Raw genomic sequence first — 19,915 nt, forward strand, 5'->3', positions numbered from 1 at the left:
GATAATGCGTGATTCTGGTTTTGTAACTGCTACGGTGACGGGTGAGAGGTACGCCGATATGTTACAGAATCGCATCATCCCCAGCCTGGCTGATAAACACCTGCTGGAACGTACGATGTTTATGCAGGATGGCGCTCCACCCCATATTGCTAGACGCGTGAAAGATCTCTTGCGCGCGTCATTTGGTGATGATCGTGTGCTCAGCCGCCACTTTCGTCATGCTTGGCCTCGCAGGTCCCCAGACCTCAGTCCGTGCGATTATTGGCTTTGGGGTCACCTTACGTCGCAAGTGTATCGTGATCGACCGACATCTCTAGGGATGCTGAAAGACAACATCCGACGCCAATGCCTCACCGTAACTCCGGACATGCTTTACAGTGCTGTTCACAACATTATTCCTCGACTACAGCTATTGTTGAGGGATGATGGTGGACATTTTGAGCATTTCCTGTAAAGAACATCATCTTTGCTTTGTCTTACTTTGTTATGCTAATTATTGCTATTCTGATCAGAAAAAGCGCCATCTGTCGGACATTTTTTGAACTTTTGTATTTTTTTTGTTCTAATAAAACCCCATGTCATTCCAAGCAAGTGTGCCAATTTTTACCTCTCTCTCTACATTATTCCGTTATTTATTCAGTTTTCAAATTTATACCGACTTTTTGATCCCCCGGTACATATGACGATAGTATCGAGTACACAAGGCATAAATGTGAGTGCATTGGCGCAGCTGTCATTTGTACTCAGATGATTCATGTGAAAAGGATTCCTACGTGACTATGGCCACACGTGGGAAATTGACGGACCTTAAACGCGAAATAGCAGTTGGAGATAAACGCATGGTACATTATATTTCGGAAATCGTCAGCGAATTCAATATTCTGAGATCCAAAGTGTCAAGAGAATGCTGATAATACCACATTTTAAGTATTACCTCGTACCACAGACTATGCACTGGCCGACGGCCTTCATTTAACGACCGAGAACGTTGACTTGTCATTGCTGACATACAAGTAACAATGTGGGACGTATGACGAACGTATCCGTTACGACACTGCGTCGAAATTTGGCTTTAATGGGCTACGGAAGCAGACGACCTGCGAGAGTGCCTTTGCTAACAGCATGACATCGCCTCTCCAGTGCTCGTGACCGTATCGGTTGGACCCGAGACGACTGGAAAACCGCGGTCTGATCAGACGAATCCCGATTTCAGTACGTAAGAGCTGATGGTACGGTTCGAGTGTGGCGCAGCCCTCACAAAGTCATGAACCCAAGTTGTCAACAACGCACTGTGCAAACTGGCGCTGGCTCCAGGATTGTGTGCGCAATCATTCACTGGAAATTGTAATGTTCGACTACTTGGAGACCATTTGAATCCACTTGTATACATCATATCCCAAAACAACGATGGACATTTTATGGATAACAATGCACCAAGTCACCGTGCCGCAGTTGTTCGCTATTGGTTTGAAGAAGTTTCTAGACAGTTCGAGAGAATTATTTGGTCATCCACTGAATATTTATAGGATAATTGAGAGGCCAATTCTTGTACAAAATCCTGCTCCCTCAAAACTTTCGCAGTTAGAAATGATTATAGATCTAGCGTGACTCAATCTTTCTACGGGGGACTTTCAACGACTTCTTGAGTCCATGTCTCGTCGACTTTCTGCGCCACACCAGGCAAAAGGAGGTCCTACAGTCTAGCTTTTGTCACCTCAGTGTAATCAGGTACACACAAGGCAGTTGCCAATTGTGGACGCTGTTAGCAACAAGAACAGACAATGCTCCAAGTGCAAGTTGCAACGGCGGCCTGTTTGATTCAAGGAGGATCTACTTTTGGCCGAATTGCTGCACATACCAATGCCTCTGCATATATAATCCATAGGTTGTGGACACGCTACAGGGAGACAGGTCACCACATAAGGCGATCTGGGCAAGGTCGCCGACACGTTGCAAGCCCACGTGAAGACCGATACCTAGCCAGCTGCGGCGTCGTACAAATACCGTCGGGACACTGAAAGACGATACCAGAAGCGGCACAGGAGCCGCTGTGTCCGATCAGACTCTAATGAACAGGTTACGAGTATGGACCTTACAACCAAGACGCTTGACACGACAACATCTTGCAGCTCGCCTTTAGTTCCTTTGTTCCCATATAAATTATCAACTTCGCCACTGCCGAATCGTGTTGTAGAGATATCCTCTAACGCAAGGGGATTGCCGTGTTTGTTTGCAGAGACCAGTGGTTAGCGGTACCTGCCAAATGTTGTCAAGGTTCTGTGATGATGTGGGAACGCTTCATTGTTGAGAGCTATACGGATCTTGTCCATGTTCACGGCCGCCTTACCACCATGGATTTAATCGAACAGTCCCTTTAGTCCATTTGACTGCTGCGTGTGATGGTGGCCCTGAATTCCTCCTAACGCTAGGGCCTATGTCGTAGTCGTCAGCGGGTATGTCTTTAGAAGCCTTGGTATTGAAATAATGGAATGTTAGGCAGTTAGTCCCGACCTGAATCCCATCGTACCTATGTGAGTTACGCTTGACAAACTTTTTCGTGGCGTCTTGTTCCCCTATAGACTCTCTAAGAACTCTCATGCACTCTTATTGAAGAATGGTCACGGATAACGCAGGGTGACTTCCTTAGACCTATATTGAGCAAGCCACGTAGGTATTAGGCAGTGACAAACGCTCACGGAGGCCATACACGTTTCTGAAGCTCTCAAATTCCAATGAAAACCACCCAGGATGACGGCTGAAAGTTTTTTTCCACTTCGTTCTCGAGATTTGTCACACATTTCAGTTCTTTTTACGTAAACGACTGATAATATAATGGTGTTTGGTTGCGTATTTAACTTGTGAACGATGATGGTACAATTTTGTAACATACTGTGTCGTCAATTATTGCTCAATGTTTTACGGCAAAAGCCCAAAGTCCTGTTCCTCTAATTCTTTTGATCAGTGTAATTCCGTAAGTGTTCCTCCTTAAGTCCCAAGTTACAAAATTCATTGTGAGTGAATCAGAGTATGAGCTGTCAAGTAGTAGTCAAAGCCAAAGACCCTGTATTATGTTCTCATATGGTTGGGCGGTTGAAGAAACACACGAGTGAAACTGAAAAATTTAATTGGAGAGTATAGCTCAATAAAATAGGACGCTGCACAGTTTTTTAAAAATATTTTATAAATTTCTACCCTTAAGACTGTGACTCAAACATTAACTTCGTGTCTGTTTGACCACCCTTCAGTACTTAATTGTTTTGGAGAGCTTGCGATGTTCATACGACCATTTGCTAGACGTATTGTGCCCTTCTACCTTTATGGACACAATTTTCAGAATGATCTGATGATGGCAGTCTGAGGCCTCAAAATTTTGCCTTTACGCTGTACGGTGAGATATCTGAAAACAATTTCTTCGAATGAATGCCCAGAGGAGTTGCTCCTCCAAAATTAGCAAAAATTGCGCTGGGTCCTGGGGAACTTTGGAGTGTTCTGCAACGGAGAATAAACGCTGCAACCAAAACGGTTTGCGAGGAGACCGTAGTTTCGGAATGCGCTATCCCTTCTCGTTCAACGACGCCACTGCTGAATTTGATATTTCTAGAGGGATAGACAATTGAGTGGCTAAAGTTGGAGAGAAGATTGCTGTCAGTTATTCAGACGTCCTGGGTGTTGCCATCTATAATACTTTTAATCTAGTGAATTTTAATGTGTGGTTATCTCTCGTGCCAAGAATATAAATCAGTGTATGTTACATATACCACCATATCAAATGGCCACATCTTGAGACTTGGGGTGAATGGATCCTGAACAGACGGTATCAAGTTCTATCGCAGAGATTTTACCGTGTGTTGGACAGACGAAAATATTAACTTTCAAGAATGAGTTTACTACTATGTAGTTTATATTTAGATGTTTTTATCTGTTATGTATTCGATTTTGTTTCATCTTTTGCAACTGTTTTGTCCCTTTGAATGATGATTTTCGCCTCCATCCACGTATGTGTTTCGTGGGTCAGCTGACTGTTAACGCCAAATTACACTACGCTGCATTTCAAAACTTTTGAATCCATCTGTTATGACTGTAAGGTGATATTTAAATTGTTTTTCATTGTGTTTTCAAATCAGATTTTGGAATCACATTTTTTTCTAAAACTGAATTTTTTTTAAAATTTCATTAAAAATAAATTGATTATTCTGCAACCTTTTATAGAATCACTACACACTGCATTAAAGTAGAGAGTGGTATATGTTCATTTAAGACTGCTAATAAGGATTACAAAAGCAAAACAAATATGTGACAGTTAAATTTCTTTTCGCTGATTTTACTGCGTCAGGTTTTTTCTTATACTTGGCGAAGAATCTGTGTCTGTTATGTCTTCAGCAGATTTAAAATACGGAAGGTGATCCCGCAAGGAAGATGTTCACAAAGGTTGATTTTAAAATCTTGTTCACTTTTGTTACGTCTATAATGTTTCGGACTTCATGTCAGACGTAGTACCTTCTGGGATGTGATATGAAGTTTGGTCTACTGATGCCAAAAATTGCTCTTTATTCTTTCGTGTGCGATTAGAAAATCCGACTTAATGTTGCACAAGTGCTCTTTTAATCTGTTTCTGACCATGTGGTGATTTATCGTTCCATACAAGCTATTGCAACATCGTTATGTACTCAGAGAAATTCTTTATTGATGCTCCATGACACATGGCAAATACCAATTTCTTTGATGTTAGTCAAATTGTATGCTTAGAAAGCAAGAGCGGGACAATTTTTGTTTGGGTGACATGTTAATAGACTAGGATAGTTCTCAATTCTAATCTTCTCTCTGATGATTCATCGCCTTAAGATATTTATCTGAGGGCAGCTAGATTAGTAACATTATACTATAATCGTTTACATTTTTACGAAGGAAATATAGAGTTATGTTATACCATAGGATGGTGCGGTGCGAGTTCTGCGTGAAATGAGTTCAATGTGACACTTTCACAGCTTACTAATTAACTTCATGCAGCAGACAAAAAGGTAAAACACAGAATTAATGTAAGCAGTCAGTTAACAAGGTGCATTACGTAACAATACATTTAATGAAAATTTCTTTTCATTACGTGAATGGTTGGCCAGTTGACAATACGTCATAAACAAAGTTCCACTGGGCTACTCTGAACAACAATAGACAATGGTTTCTAGCTATGCTGTTGCCACCACAGGATTTCACATTAATTTCAGCCACTAAACAGAAGTTATCCATCAGATAATGATCATCTGAAAAGAGACTAATAATAGCGTTTGGCGCTGCAAGAAATTACGCAGCATGGAACCAATTCGCACACTTCCTTGCTCTATGGCCATCCAAAGCAGGACTTACATGTCACCACGAATGTGCAGTAAACTTAATAAAATGACAACCTTATTGGACGAGGTACACTTCACACCGTAGCGCATACTCCTTATAAGAACATTCATACTAGAACCAAGTGCTTAATTTAATGTTTCTTGACCAACAGATGTAAAAAAATATCTTGAGTTAATATCTGTGAAAATTATTCTCATAAAATAACGTAGATGCACACTGGTATCGAGCGGACCGAAAAATTTTTATAAAACATTAACAGAACTAAAAATCAGAAAAGATTAACACTATAATGCAACCTGTTGCGTAAGAGCAACATTTAATTGTTTACAGTACTGCCAGTGAACATCATTTATTATCGGCAGTAATGTTGCTAATGGAACGGTGTCACGTGTAGGGCTACACACACGGAAGGCATGACGTCACCAAAAGCGGCCGCAGTGGTACTTGCAATCTATTGAATCAATTCTGATTCTGTCTGGTAAACATAGCAGAAGAAACATTAATTGAAGTCGTTGTCCACGAGCTGAGAAATGTTGGTCTAGTTTACCGGACCATACTAGATCGTGCATAACAACAAAAGTTAACATGAAACTACAGTCCTATTTACTCATGGATAGACTCTCGTTTAAGTATGCAGAATTATTTGTCCTCCTGGCAGTACACCATTCAAACTCAATGTCTATGTGTCGCCAATAAATTCCACCGTGAAACGAGGTATGTCGCTCCGGTATGCAGTGCAGCCAGTGGTTGCTGCGATTCACCTCGGTGGATCTGCGTTGTGCTGACTTTCTGATATGAAAATATTTTCCCTCGTCCAGCTTTTTATTCATTCACTATCTGACCTACGGACGTTAGGGTTCTAACAAAGAAGGGCCCTCTGTATTTTTCGCCAGGTTCTTTATCATGTTTTAATATTTGTATATACCTGATGATTTCTCTAAGTCACGAAATCGGTAGTGCCTTAACAAAATCGGTTCAAAATATTCAAAATACAGCTGTTTGCCAAGTACTTCCTACAAAATGTCATATGGATAGGAAATAATACTAGTGCTTCTTAAATGGCATTACACTGAAAAAGACTTACAGATGTCAAAATTTTTAATGAACCTTTGGAGCTCCGATTGAAATTTCTCCTTAAAATAAACTTTCCCACCTACCTTTAACAGAATAAAAGGGAAAAGTCTATTAGGCTGCTTAGCACAAGTGATTCTGGAACGGAAATGATAAGATGTGGGGTGAACAAAGATGCAAACAGTTAAGGATTCAAACGAAAAGAAAGTTATTTTCTCAAAAATTTAACCTTATTCATGGGGGTTTCCATAAGTGGCTGCATATATTTGTAAATCAGTGAATACGCCATACCACTCTGCACGTTAGGCCTCTCTAGCAGCTCCCGGTTTCCTGAGGTCAACCTTTCGCTCTCAGAGACGAACGCTTTACTTTAACTCGTTCCGACATTACTCAACCAAATACCCGAACCACAGTTGTAGGCAAATGCCGGACAACGCTTGTTCCTCCCTATAAACTGCCAGACAGAAATCATCAGAAACTGCTTGTTGTTACTAGAGACTAACTCTACAGTGCTTGCGTCTTCCATAACAGCCAGAAAACTCGATTAACAGTTCCTGGATGCTTATCGAAACCTTAGTTACCCCCCCACCCCCCCAGAATGTGTACCGACTTCTTGGGGCCTTACCTAGCAGCATCAAAAAGACACTCTGTAGTGGCTTCCAGGCTTAGCAGTGGTGCTCTCCCGACAACTCTGCTATGTGTGCTACTTACATGTGTAGTACTGCAGCATCGACTCCTGGTAACGACTACTAACTTCTTCGCTACGACTGCTTCTTGATAGTAACTGACATGGCTCTCTGAGCTATAAACTTATATACTGATTTTTCAGGGCCCTTGCACGAATTTCTCTGCTATCATTATTTTCCTCCGACTCTTCCCTAATTGTTGAAAACATCGAATCTTAGTTGGAATGATTCTCAAACATAGGTGGCCTTGCTACAGTGTTTGCCTCGACCGTCTGAACACCTTTACTGCTACTGTATATAGATATGTTCTTGCCCGGGAGAGGCCGTGGCAGTGAGTGCAGTGGCAGTGTACTGACAGTTACGTCTCATGTATTTTCGTTTGTTCCCAACCCGACGACTATGCGTTGCCTTAACGTTATTACTTAATAAAGTTATTTCTATCTAGCAGCTATGAGATCTCTCCCTACCCCCACCCACCCCCCCTCCACTTGAAATAATTCATGGGCACGTACACAATTTGTCACTAGTTCAAAAGTGGCTCTGAGGACTATGGGACTGAGGTCATCAGTCTCCTAGAACTTAGAACCACTTAAACCTAACTAACATAAGGGCATCACACACATTCCATGCCCGAGGCAGGATTCGAACCTGCGACCCCAATAGTAGCACGGCTCCGGACTTAAGTGCCTAGAACCGCTCGGCCACTAAGACCTGCGTTGTGAATACACTTGATGACACTAATTGCTCGTACTCTCTTGCCAGCACTCAGTTCTTTAAATAGTGAGGCTAACTGAATCATATGTTTATTGATCAATGCAACATTTCTCTTTAGTACTGCGTCCGTGGCTTTTAGTGAATACGTCATGACCTGTCCTAACGTATTAATACCGTTCTTTGATATTTTCTCATTAGTTGCTACATACAATACTGGTCATTAAAATTGCTACACCACGAAGATGACGTGCTACAGACTCGAAATTTAACCGTCAGGAAAAAGATGCTGTGAAATGTAGATGATTAGCTTTTCAGAGCGTTCACACAAAGTTAGCGCCGGTGGCGACACCTACAACGTGCTGACATCAGGAAATTTTCAAGCCGATTTCTCATACACAAACAGCAGTTGGCCGGCGTTGCCTGGTGAAACGTTGTTCTGATGCCTCGTGTAAGGAGGACAAATGCATACCTTCACGTTCCCGACTTTGATAATGGTTTGATTGTGGCCTACCGCGATTGCGGTTTATCGTATCGTGACATTGCTGCTCGCGTTGGTCGAGATCCAATGACTGTTAGGAGAATATGGAGTCGGTGGCTTCAGTAGGGTAATATGGAACGCCGTGCTGGATCCAAACGGCCTCGTATCACTAGCAGTCGAAATGACAGGCATTTCTCCCCATGGCTGTAGCCAGGCATCAAAGAACTGTTATCCTGGAAGACGACAGATTCATGCCCACCCTTCATTGTAATCTATCGAGATTCATCAGACCATGCAACACTCTGCCACTGTGCCAATGTCCAGTACGAATGGTCATGTGCCCATATTAGTCGTAGTTGCCAATGTCATGGTATTAACATTGACACATTCATCGGTCCTCAGCTGCGGAGGCCTGTCGTAAGGAGTGTTCAGTGCGCTGTATGCTTGGACACACTACATTCTGCCCAGCATTAAAGTCTGATGATAGTTTCCCTTCTGTCCAGCTTATGATGTCCGACATCTGTAATGAGGGGTGGTCGCCTTACCCCGCGACCTTGGGACGTGGTTTCACATCGGTTTCACTGTGTGTTGAAGTCACTCACCACAATACGCCTCGAACACCCGACAAGTCGTTCAGTATCGAGATTCCGAAATGCCCATGCCAAGCCTCTGGGCCATCACAATCAGCCCTCAGTCAAACTCAGATAGATTGTGTGCCCTCCTCATTCTGCATTTTGACAGCACGCTAACTGATACTAAATTCTCCGTGTATGTGTGTCTGACCAGCAGTTGTTCCTCGCCAGGTGATGCTGCTATCGCTTGGACAGGGAAAGTTAGCTTTGCTGCAACCACGTCTCGATCCCTGAGTCAAGAAATGAGGACATTTGCAGGACAACAACCATCTGCACGAACAGTTCGACGACGTTTGCAGCAACATGGACTATCAGCTCGGAGACCATGGCTGTGGTTACCCTTGACTCTGCATCACAGACAGGAACGCCTGCGATGGTGTACTCGAATGGCAAAACGTCATTTTTTCGGATGAATCCAGGTTCTGTTTACAGTATCATGATGGATGCATCCGTGTTTGGCGACATCGCGGTGAACGCACATTAGAAGCGTGTATTCGTCATCGCCATATTGGCGTATCACCCCGCGGGATGGTCTGGGGTGCCATTGGTTACACGTCTCGGTCACCTCGTGTTCACATTGACGGCAATTTGAACAGTGGACGTTACATTTCAGATGTGTTACAACCCGTGGCTCTACCCTTCATTCGATCCCTGCGAAACCCTACATTTCAGCAGGATAATGCACGACCGTATGTAGCAGGTCCTGTACGGGCCTTTCTGGATACAGAAAATGTTCGACTGCTGCCCTGGCCAGCACATTCTCCAGATCTCTCGCCGACTGAAAACGTCTAGTCAATGGTGGCCGAGCAACTGGTTCGTCACAATACGCGAGTCACTACTCTTGATGAACTGTGGTATAATGTTTCAGCTGCATGGGCAGCTGTACCTGTACAAGCCATCCAAGCTCTGTATAATGCCCACGCGTATCAAGGCCGTTATTATGGCCAGAGGTGGTTGTTCTTGGTACTGATTTCTCAGTAATCTATGCACCCAAACTGCGTGAAAATGTAATCGCATGTCAGTTCTAGTATACTGTATTTGTCCAAAGAATACCCGTTTGTCATCTGCATTTCTTCTTGGTGCAGCAATTTTAATGGCCAGTAATGTAGTTTAACGTGCGATTAAGCCCACACGATACAGCATCTTCATTACTTAAAAGATAACATTCTGTTCTACTGATACTCAGTTTGATTAATCTTTCTCTGCCCTGTTGGAGTGCCTTGTTTCCTACTTAGACTGCTCTATGTTAAGTGTTCTCATGTTCACATAGGCCACGATTTTCCATGCCTAGTGTCTCTCTACAATTTTTCTTGTCGTTTAATAATTAGGCTTCAACCGGTTTGCATGTACATTCATCTGCTTATTCCTAAGCATCTTAACAATCACATTGGTTAGATAAGCTACAATTACTTTGTATGGTACTCAGAATTGAGTATACACATCTTAGAATGATCCCTTACTATCTAATCACAGAAAAAAATTCTCATGTCCTAAATATTCTTGGATTCTACATAGTGTCACAATGAGCCTTACTGATTTGTTTCGCTTCTTTTATCCTTCCTCGCGCTATTAGCTGGACCTCTGGAGTTCACAGCTGATATACCTACTAATCGTGATTACACCCAACAGTATTTTTCTCTTCCGGTAGAACTAGTGGAATGTTTACTTTTTTCCCCAATCTTAGAATGATCCCTTACTATCTAATCACAGAAAAAAATCCTCATGTCCTAAATATTCTTGGATTCTACATATCGTCATAGTGAGCCTCACTGATTTGTTTCGCTCCTTTTATCCTTCCTCGCGCTATTAGGTGGACCTCTGGAGTTCTAGTTCACAGCTGATATACCTAATAATGATAATTACACCCAAGAGTATCTTTCTCTTCCGGTAGGACTAGTAGAATGTTTACTTTTCTTCCTGACATTAACTGAAACAGTGTAGACCCATTGCTACTACGTGGCATTATATTCAATAGAAAAATCTATGACGGATTGGAAATAACAGCTAACAAGAAACAAAATACAGGTTTGTTATACGTTGACCATGATTTCGACAGTTTTAAAATTGTCTTCTTCAGAAGGTGTTGTACCTATTAACCAATATGACACTCTGTTTGAAACAGAGGTGGTATCGTTACAATAAGCAAAACACAGGAAATTTTTACAAACCATTTTAATGAAGCATACTCACGTAGAATCACATATTATCTATATCCGATGTGGGAGTTGACTCTGTCTAGTACATGTGCGTATCATCCAGTGAATCACAATTTGAAATACGTAATTTAAAAGTAGTTGCTCTCTACTGTAGCGCTTCCTCTTAAAACATGGTCTACCAAGTGTATCATACTCCTTGGCGGTCATGGTGCATTGCACGAGCTCCACTGGCCCTATGGATGACCAAGTGAGTATTTCCCAGAGCATAATGGAGCCGTCACCAGCTTGTTTCCGTCCCACAGTCCAGGTGAGACATGGTATTTACTGGTATTAAGGCAGACGTGTAAAGGAGGACCCAACAATGTAACTTTCGTTTCACAGAAACTGTTTATTTAACAATATATAAATTTGTTTTCTTTACAAATTAACAGATTTTTGAAATGAATAAGCTTTTACAAAAGAAATCAGAACGAGAACAATATGACAATAATTACAAGGGTCCGGACCTGCAGCCTGCCCGTTATCGGGTGAAACAGCTGTGTTTACTACCGCGTTAGACACAGTTTCTCTTATTAAATGTCCTGGAAAACATGAAAACATACAAGTAATATTGATGACGGGAGTCTTCAACAGATGACGTAAATTTTATTTTTAATTTGGAAACTGTATGTCGAAAGGTTCTGGGTTAAGATGCGCACCTATGCTTAAGGGTTCAACAAATTAGGAATTAATTATGACAATGATAAGCCTTGCTTCAGAGCGAGCAACCTTTTCATTTCAATCAGCAACCAAGGCGTGACTGGATCCTAACCAGCCCCTTTTGACAATCTTATTCTGACTACAGCCCTGGTGACAGTTGGCTGTTAATATGTCATAAGTGTGCGCCCCGACAGCTGAGTGGTCAGAGTGACGGATTGCCGCCCTGCGGGCTCGGGTTCGATTCCCGGTTGTGTCGGAGATTTTCTCCACTCAGGGACTGAGTGTTGTGTAGTCTTCACCATCATTTGATCCCCATCCGGCGCGCAGGTCGCCCAGTGTGGCGTCGAATGTAATAAGACCTGCACCAAGGCGGCCGGACCTGCCCCGCAAGGGGCCTCCCGGCCAATGACGCCAAACGCTCATTTCCATTTCCCCGTCAAAAGTTAATCTGCTTGTCAGTTATGAAGGCCGCTCTGAAAGAATGTTTTAAAACATTACGAATGAGCACTTATCACAAAAGAACTCACTCGGCGGAATCACAAGACTTAAAAATTTACCAATAACGACACTGAATTTCAAAGACAAGAACACACAGCTAAGTACAACGGGTAGTTCAAATTGTCTCAATTGCAATTACAACCAAGGAATTGAACGGGTTAACAAATGGTTCAAATGGCTCTAAGCACTATGGGACTTAACATCTTAGCTGATCAGTCCCCTAGACTTGAAACTACTTAACCCTAATTAACCTAAGGACATCACACACATCCAAGCCCGAGGCAGGAGGCGCCTAGAACCGCTCGGCCACAGCAGCAACCGGTTAACATCTAAATCCAACCACAAGACCCCTGTTTGTTTAACAGCAACCTCTGCCTTGGTAGAATTGTTCCGACTGTATTTCCGACCAGGAGATGATTCATTAAAACATTAATCATCGGGTATAAACTAGAAAGGAAGGGCAATATAATATCAGAATAAATCTTCAAATAACAACTAGTGTCTGGTACAATACTACGGTCTATCTTTACGACCAAAGAGGCGAACTATCAAAACTCTGAGAGTCGAGTACAAACCAAAAAATAATTAGGGGGTCGGGCAGACAGTGACACCAATCACCACGAGGATTACTGAATGTTACTCCCCTTTATCAGCAAGCAGTTCCATGGATCCATGGTGCGTCGCAGCGGTTACTGAGTGTTGCTGATGGCAGCCAGGTAGAAGGGGGCAACCAGGCCACCAGCGGTGGTTCGACACTACTGTTGCCAACCAACCAACGGGATGTTGGTCTGTTGCTTGTAGTCGACGCTGATCCCCGTGAAGTACTTCGGTACCCTTACTCTGCACAGGCCCTCTTTGCATAGGTCGTGGCTTTGGCTGCTCATACCTCGTGACCGCTTCTTGTCGCGACGCTACCACCAATCCCCAAACTTGGTGACCCCTCACTCGGGCCAGTAACCCGTATATATATATATATATATATATATATATATATATATATATATATATATATATATATATATCGGCAAGCAAAGAGTTTCTGTGGACACAACCCGCAGATACCAACTCTTCTTCATAGATATTGGCAACAGGGCTGCAAGAGGGATATTCGATACTATCCTTGAGCTAGTGGTGCCAGAGTTTATTAACTTAATGGCGCCACAGCACACCAGGTATCAAAGAACTGTTATTCTGGAAGACGACAGATTCGTGCCCACCCTTCATTGTGATGTATAGAGATTCGTCAGACCATGCAACAATCTGCCACTGTGCCAATGTCCAGTGCGAATGGTCATGTGCCCATATTAGTCGTAGTTGCCAATGTCATGGTATTAACATTGGCACATACATTGGCCCTCAGCTGCGGAGGCATGTCGTAAGGAGTGTTCAGTGCGCTGTGTGTTTGGACACACTACATTCTGCCCAGCATTAAAGTCTGATGATAGTTTCCCTTCATTTTTCTGCCACCTTATTTTACCAGTCTGTCCAGCTTATGATGTCCGACATCTGTAATGAGGGGTGGTCGCCCTACCCCACGACCTTGGGACGTGGTTTCACATCGGTTTCACTGTGTGTTGAAGTCACTCACCACAGTACGCCTCGAACACCCGACAAGTCGTTCAGTATCACAATCTGCCCTCAGTAAAACTCAGATAGGTTGTGTGCCCTCCTCATTCTGCATTTGGACAGCACGCTAACTGATAATAAATTCTCTCTGTATGTGTGTCTGACCAGCGGTTGTTCCTCGCCAGGTGATGCTGCTATCGCCTGGATAGGGAAACTTAGATTTGGTGCAACATTCTTTAGCGCACAAGTTACAGCCTGGCGCAGGCCTGTTGACAGTAAGTTACGCTGACCTGCATACCACAGGGCCGTCGAAGCACTGAAAAGAGTAAATGCAGTGGTTTGCATGTCGCAAATTACGGGCAGAAGGGGCACCCTGGCGCAATCCAAGTGTTGTGCGCACGTGACTCGGAGTGGTGCATTAGCAAAACAGAGGCCAGTTTTCTAACGAGATTCATTAAAGTGTGGAAGCTCTCCTGGACAGCGGGGCGTATCACACCACTGGGCTACACGCAGCAACAGATGGGGCACCAGCGTCCCAGCCCACGGCGGGTCGTTGGTTCAACCCTCTGAGGCCGACATGGGGTCCGCAGCCATCCAGCGGTGGGCCACTCTTCAGCTGCTTACGAAAATGCTTCAGGAACTCGGGTAGGAGTCTCTGGAGGAAAGGAGGCGCTCTTTTCGTGAATCGATACTGAGGAAAGTTAGAGAACCAGCATTTGAGGCTGACTGCAGTACAATTTTACTGCCGGTAACTTATATTTCGCGGAAAGACCACAAAGATAAGACAAGAGAGATTAAGGTTCGTACAGAGGCATATAGGCAGTCATTTTTCCCTCGTTCTGTTTGCGAATAGAACAGGGGGAGAAGATGCTAGTTGTGGTACGAGGTACCCTCCGCCCCGCACCGTAATGTGGATTGTGGAGTATGTATGTAGATGTCGAGGTAGCTCGCTACCGCAGGCAGTCGTCTCAGACCCCTACACACGCCAGAGACTTCCCAAGGTGAGGGCTACAGATTTGGACGCCGGATTGCGGGCAGTTGTTGGTACCGCGACTCGAGCCACGACTGCGAGCTGGCAGCTCCTGGCGGAGCAGCACAGCCATCCTGACGTACTCGGAACTCTGCAGCTGGGCAAGGCCGACTCGACACAGCATTGCATTACACAGGCCGCTGGGGTGCTTCCTCAGCATTGCAGGGCCCTGTGACGCAGACCAAAAGGAACGATGGCACTGCAGCTAAAAAAACAATAAATAACTTGGAAAGTTCAATCCGAGTTTAAATACAGCACCTCCTGGCTCCAACCACTACATTTGGTGTCTTCCTGCTACATTTGGTCATCCTGATACATTCGGCGGCAGAGGTCGCCACTACACATTTATATAGCTGGATTGTGAATTAAAACCTGCTGCCTGACTGCCTAACAACCAACTCTGCTGCCGTCTCCAAAAGACCGACAGTTAGGGATATTGAGGGATCCTGTTGTTACCTCAAGGTTAGAGGTACAAAAATAGGGGGTCCCATGTCCACGTGGCTGTGGCCCAGCGCCTCTAAACTCGGCGTTGTAGCCATCAATCTAAGATTCGTTGTCTAGACGTCACCGCCATCACCTGTTGGCCACCAGCTTACATTGTTCCACCCACCCAAGCTGGGACGCTGTCCAGCCATGCTAATTCAGCAATAGCTTCCTCTAGGAATGCACTGGTAACCAAAGACACTAACTTCCTGGTTGCATCTTTGAGAAGCGCTTGCAGTGGTGCGTCTGCACTGGTGTGCCTGTGCAGCGGGTTCAGTGCTCATCGCCTGTAGTCTGTTTACTGATGGCACCCTATACTATGTCTATTTATGGTTAACAATGAAGAACATTCACAACATATGGCTGCCTTCATTTTTTACTCCTCTACCCAACCCAGCAGTGATCACTCCCCCACCCCATTCTCCTCAGTTCCATTACACTCGACATTATTGCAATTTATATTTTCAGATCTCAAGCGCTGGGCACATTAATGAACCTATCTGGCAGCTGTAGCAGTGTCTCGAGTGAGGCATTGGTAATAAACAAGGTGGAATGATGAGACAACATGAACCATTTTACATACGGCCATATGCGCTCTTGGAGTCCAAACATGAGTGAATGGAGGAGGAAATACAGAAGATTTTAATAGTGAAAATTCTCGAAAGGTCAACCAGCCAATACAATTACCTATTATTTGGGGTAGAAAAGTAGAATGGTGATCACAGTATAGTACTGGATGTGTGCACATTGAACAAAATAATAATTTCACAGTGGGAATTACTCCACAAGTTTCATCAGGTGAAAGTGTTTAGTAGCGTCCATATGAGGTCGGGGTATCGGCAGGTGCTCCTGTACAATTACTCCAGACAATATGAATACACAACATTCCTGTATGGAGGAATGTGCTGCCAGTACTGTGTATTACCGTTTGATCTGGATATCTCCAACTTAGCCTTTGTAAGATCATTGGACAAGGTTCTTAGTAAATAGTTCCTTAAAAACGTGACCACATGACCACATATGAAGGGCTTATTTCAACAGTGGTACAAGTCCATTACCTCCACTTTTCTGCCTATAAAGCTTCTGAAATTAATGATCTAAACAAACAGAATGAAAGTTTCATCTCTAGCAAGAAGCCATATGCTTGAATATTTCTGGTATCTCAACTGCAGATTTTTCAGCGCTTATTTAACTTTAGGACGCTGTAGCTCAAAAGGAACAAAAATGGACTTGCACCACTATTGAAATAAGCCCTTCATATGTAGATGATACTTTAATCACGACCCAAAACTGAGAGAAGCATGTGAAATTAATTGAAGTGGTGCATACGGTCTTCGAAAAGATAGGTGTGACGACAAATTTAAAAAAGCCAAAATTTGGAAAAGATAAAATCATATTCTGGAACATGTTATCCATGTAGAAAGGATCAAACCTTATTGAAATAAACTACAAGGACTTCCCAGCACCATGTTGTAAAATGATATGGACGTTACTTTGGATTATTACTGTGAACAGTGCAGCCCAACCTTGTGTGCATGTTTTACAGAATATACTAAAGCCTATCAGAATAAGTTGCCATTGTTTGTGTGAGTGGTTCCGCACCCTGTTAGATAATAATTATTACGGGACACATCGAAGCAAGCAGTACAAGGAAGGAGAGGAACCCCTGCAGGAAAACCAGGTACGTGGGATGTAGGCACGCCGTTCTTAATTATCCAAAGCCCGTTCTTGGGTTTATAGAGTTCTTGTGCAGAACATATATACCACACATATTTTCCCGGACGCGTTTTAAGCCGTAATCACCTTAATGAAACACGCGTGGAGAAATGGCGCAATCATAAAGCTTATCAACTTCTTCTGCAAATGTTTCAAGTTCATAGAGCACCCGTTTCGCACAATGCACCTCAGTGGTTTACAACTGTGATTTCAACGTTACGAAATATTTTTTGGTATGCTATGGCAGCCGGCCGGAGTGGCCTAGCGGTTCTAGGCGCTTCAGTCTGGAACCGCGCGACGGCTACGGTCGCAGGTTCGAATCCTGCCTCGGGCATGGATGTGAGTGTTGTCCTTAGGTTAGTTAGGTTTAAGTAGTACTAAGTTCTACGGGAGTGATTGTGGTGTCACCGCCTGACACCACACTTGCTAGGTGGTAGCTTTTAAATCGGCCGCGGCCCGCGGCCCGCGGCCCGCGTGTCGCCACTGTCAGTAATTGCAGACCGAGCACCACCACACGGCAGGTCTTGAGAGACGTACTAGCACTCGTCCCAGTTGTACAGCCGACGTTTCTAGCCATGGTTCACTGAGAATTACGCTCTCATTTGCCGAGACGATAGTTAGCATAGCCTTCAGCTACAATTGCTACGACCTAGCAAGTGTGTGTGTGTGTGTGTGTGTGTGTGTGTGTGTGTGTGTGTGTGTGTGTGTTGGGGTTTATGGGCGCTCAACATCGAGGTCATCAGCGCCCTGACACACATTAAAAGGAACGAATGTGGAGAGACCTAATAAAACTGAAATACACATTCAACCTAGCTAGGCGCCATATTCCATTTATATTGCGAGTCTATTATTGTATCATCAAGTGAGATGTTCTACAAATGTGGATTAAAGTTAAGTATTCCAAAAGCTACGTACTTATCTTTATAGCATTCATTACGTATCGTGTTTCAGACCTCACGCCAGACTGCTTGAGTTTAACGCGTGCATTTCGGCCTTCTCTAGCTATACAACAGTGATGACCTCAGATGTTAAGTTCAATGGTGCTCGGAGCCATTTCATTTCATGCTATGGCAAATTGCACAACTTGCTGTGTATTCCCAGTGTGGAAGGCATTCGAACCCTCCTCTCAGGTAACACAGCATAAAAAACATTCAAGGTGTGAATAAACAGTGAACTGAAACTTACTTGCAGATTAAAACTGTGTGCTGGAGCGAGACTCGAATTCGGGACCTATGCCTTTCGCGAGCAAGTGTTCTGCCAACTGAGCTACCTATGTACGACTCACTACTCGTCCTCAAAGCTTCAATTTTGCCAGTACTTCGTCTACTACCTTCCAAACTTCACAGAAGCTCTTCTGCGAACCTTTCTGGGCTAGCACTCCTGGAAGTAAGGATATAGTGGAGGCATGGCTTAGCCACAGTCTGGGGGATGATTCCAGAAGGAGGGCACTTGTCCGCGAAATGCAAAGGTCCGGAGTTCGAGTCTCGGTCCGGCACACAGTTTTACTCTGCCAGCAAGTTTCGTATCAGCGCACACTCCGCTGCATAGTGAAACCCTCATTCTGGAAACATCCCACATTCTGTGGCTAACCCATGTCGCCGCAATGTCCTTTCTTTCAGGAGCGCTAGTTCTGCAAGGTCCGCAGGAGAGCTTTGTGAAGTTTGGAAGGTAGGAGACGAGGTACTGGAAGAATTGATGCTGTGATGAGGGGTCGTGAGTCGTGCTTGGGTAGCTCAGGTGGTGGAGCACCTGACCGCGAAAGGCAAAGGTCCCGAGTTCGAGTCTCGGTCTGGCACACAGTTTTAATCTGCCAGGAAGTTTCATATCGGGGCACATTCCGCTGCAGAGTGAGAATCTCATTCTGGAAACAGTGAACAGTATCCGATTCTTAAATCAAAGGTTCCTAAATTGACGGAATGCCCGGAAGAACATTGCACCATACTTGTTAACAAACCAGGAACTTCATTATCGTATGTATTCGCTGATACCAAGCAACGACTTTCAATTAAATTGTCCTATGAATTACATAATATACATGATTGCAGGTTGTGACGAGACCGACGACATATGTAAGTCGGGGCATGGCTGTGCGTCTTACATAGATAACCAAGGCGGTTAATGCGACAACTCGCGTAAAGAGGGAATTATGGATTCGAGCCCAGGTCCAGCAGTAATTTTCACTTTCGTCATTCCATTGTAGAGCTGATGTCTTTTTGTATTCTCAACCGCGATATGTTTTATGTATATTGAAATTTGTTATTATTACTCTGAAATAACTGATTCAGCTTCAGCGTCCTCTTATAGTTATAATAAAAGATTCATTCTGCACTTTTATGATTACTTGTCACTATGCACTGATGTGTCAAAGACAATGGATACCTCAAAGAAGTATCAATACGATTTCTCCCTGCCTCACTTGAGATGTAATTGCTGCAGTAAATGAGTCATGTGAGCTGTGGTGCGTCAGCCCACAGGAGGCTCAAAAATGGTTCAAATGGATCTGAGCGCTATTGGACCTAACTTCTGAGGTCATCAGTTCCCTAGAACTTAGAACTACTTAAACCTAACTAACCTAAGGACATCACACACAACCATGCCCGAGGCAGGATTCGAACCTGCGACCGCAGCGGTCGCGCGGTTCCAGACTGTAGCTCCTAGAACCACTCGGCCACCCCGGCCGGCCGCAGGAAGCTGCTAAGATGTCAATGAGCTATCCCGTAAATGAAAAAATTAATAGCAAAAATGGTAAAACCTCCAACTGCCGCACCTCACCACCATGTGCTCGACAAAACCTTTCAAATTTCTTTAGATATCGTATTGTAATGGGAAATGGAGGG

Source organism: Schistocerca cancellata, chromosome 1 (genome assembly GCF_023864275.1).
Source record: "Schistocerca cancellata isolate TAMUIC-IGC-003103 chromosome 1, iqSchCanc2.1, whole genome shotgun sequence".
NCBI classification, from domain to species: Eukaryota; Metazoa; Arthropoda; class Insecta; order Orthoptera; family Acrididae; genus Schistocerca; species Schistocerca cancellata.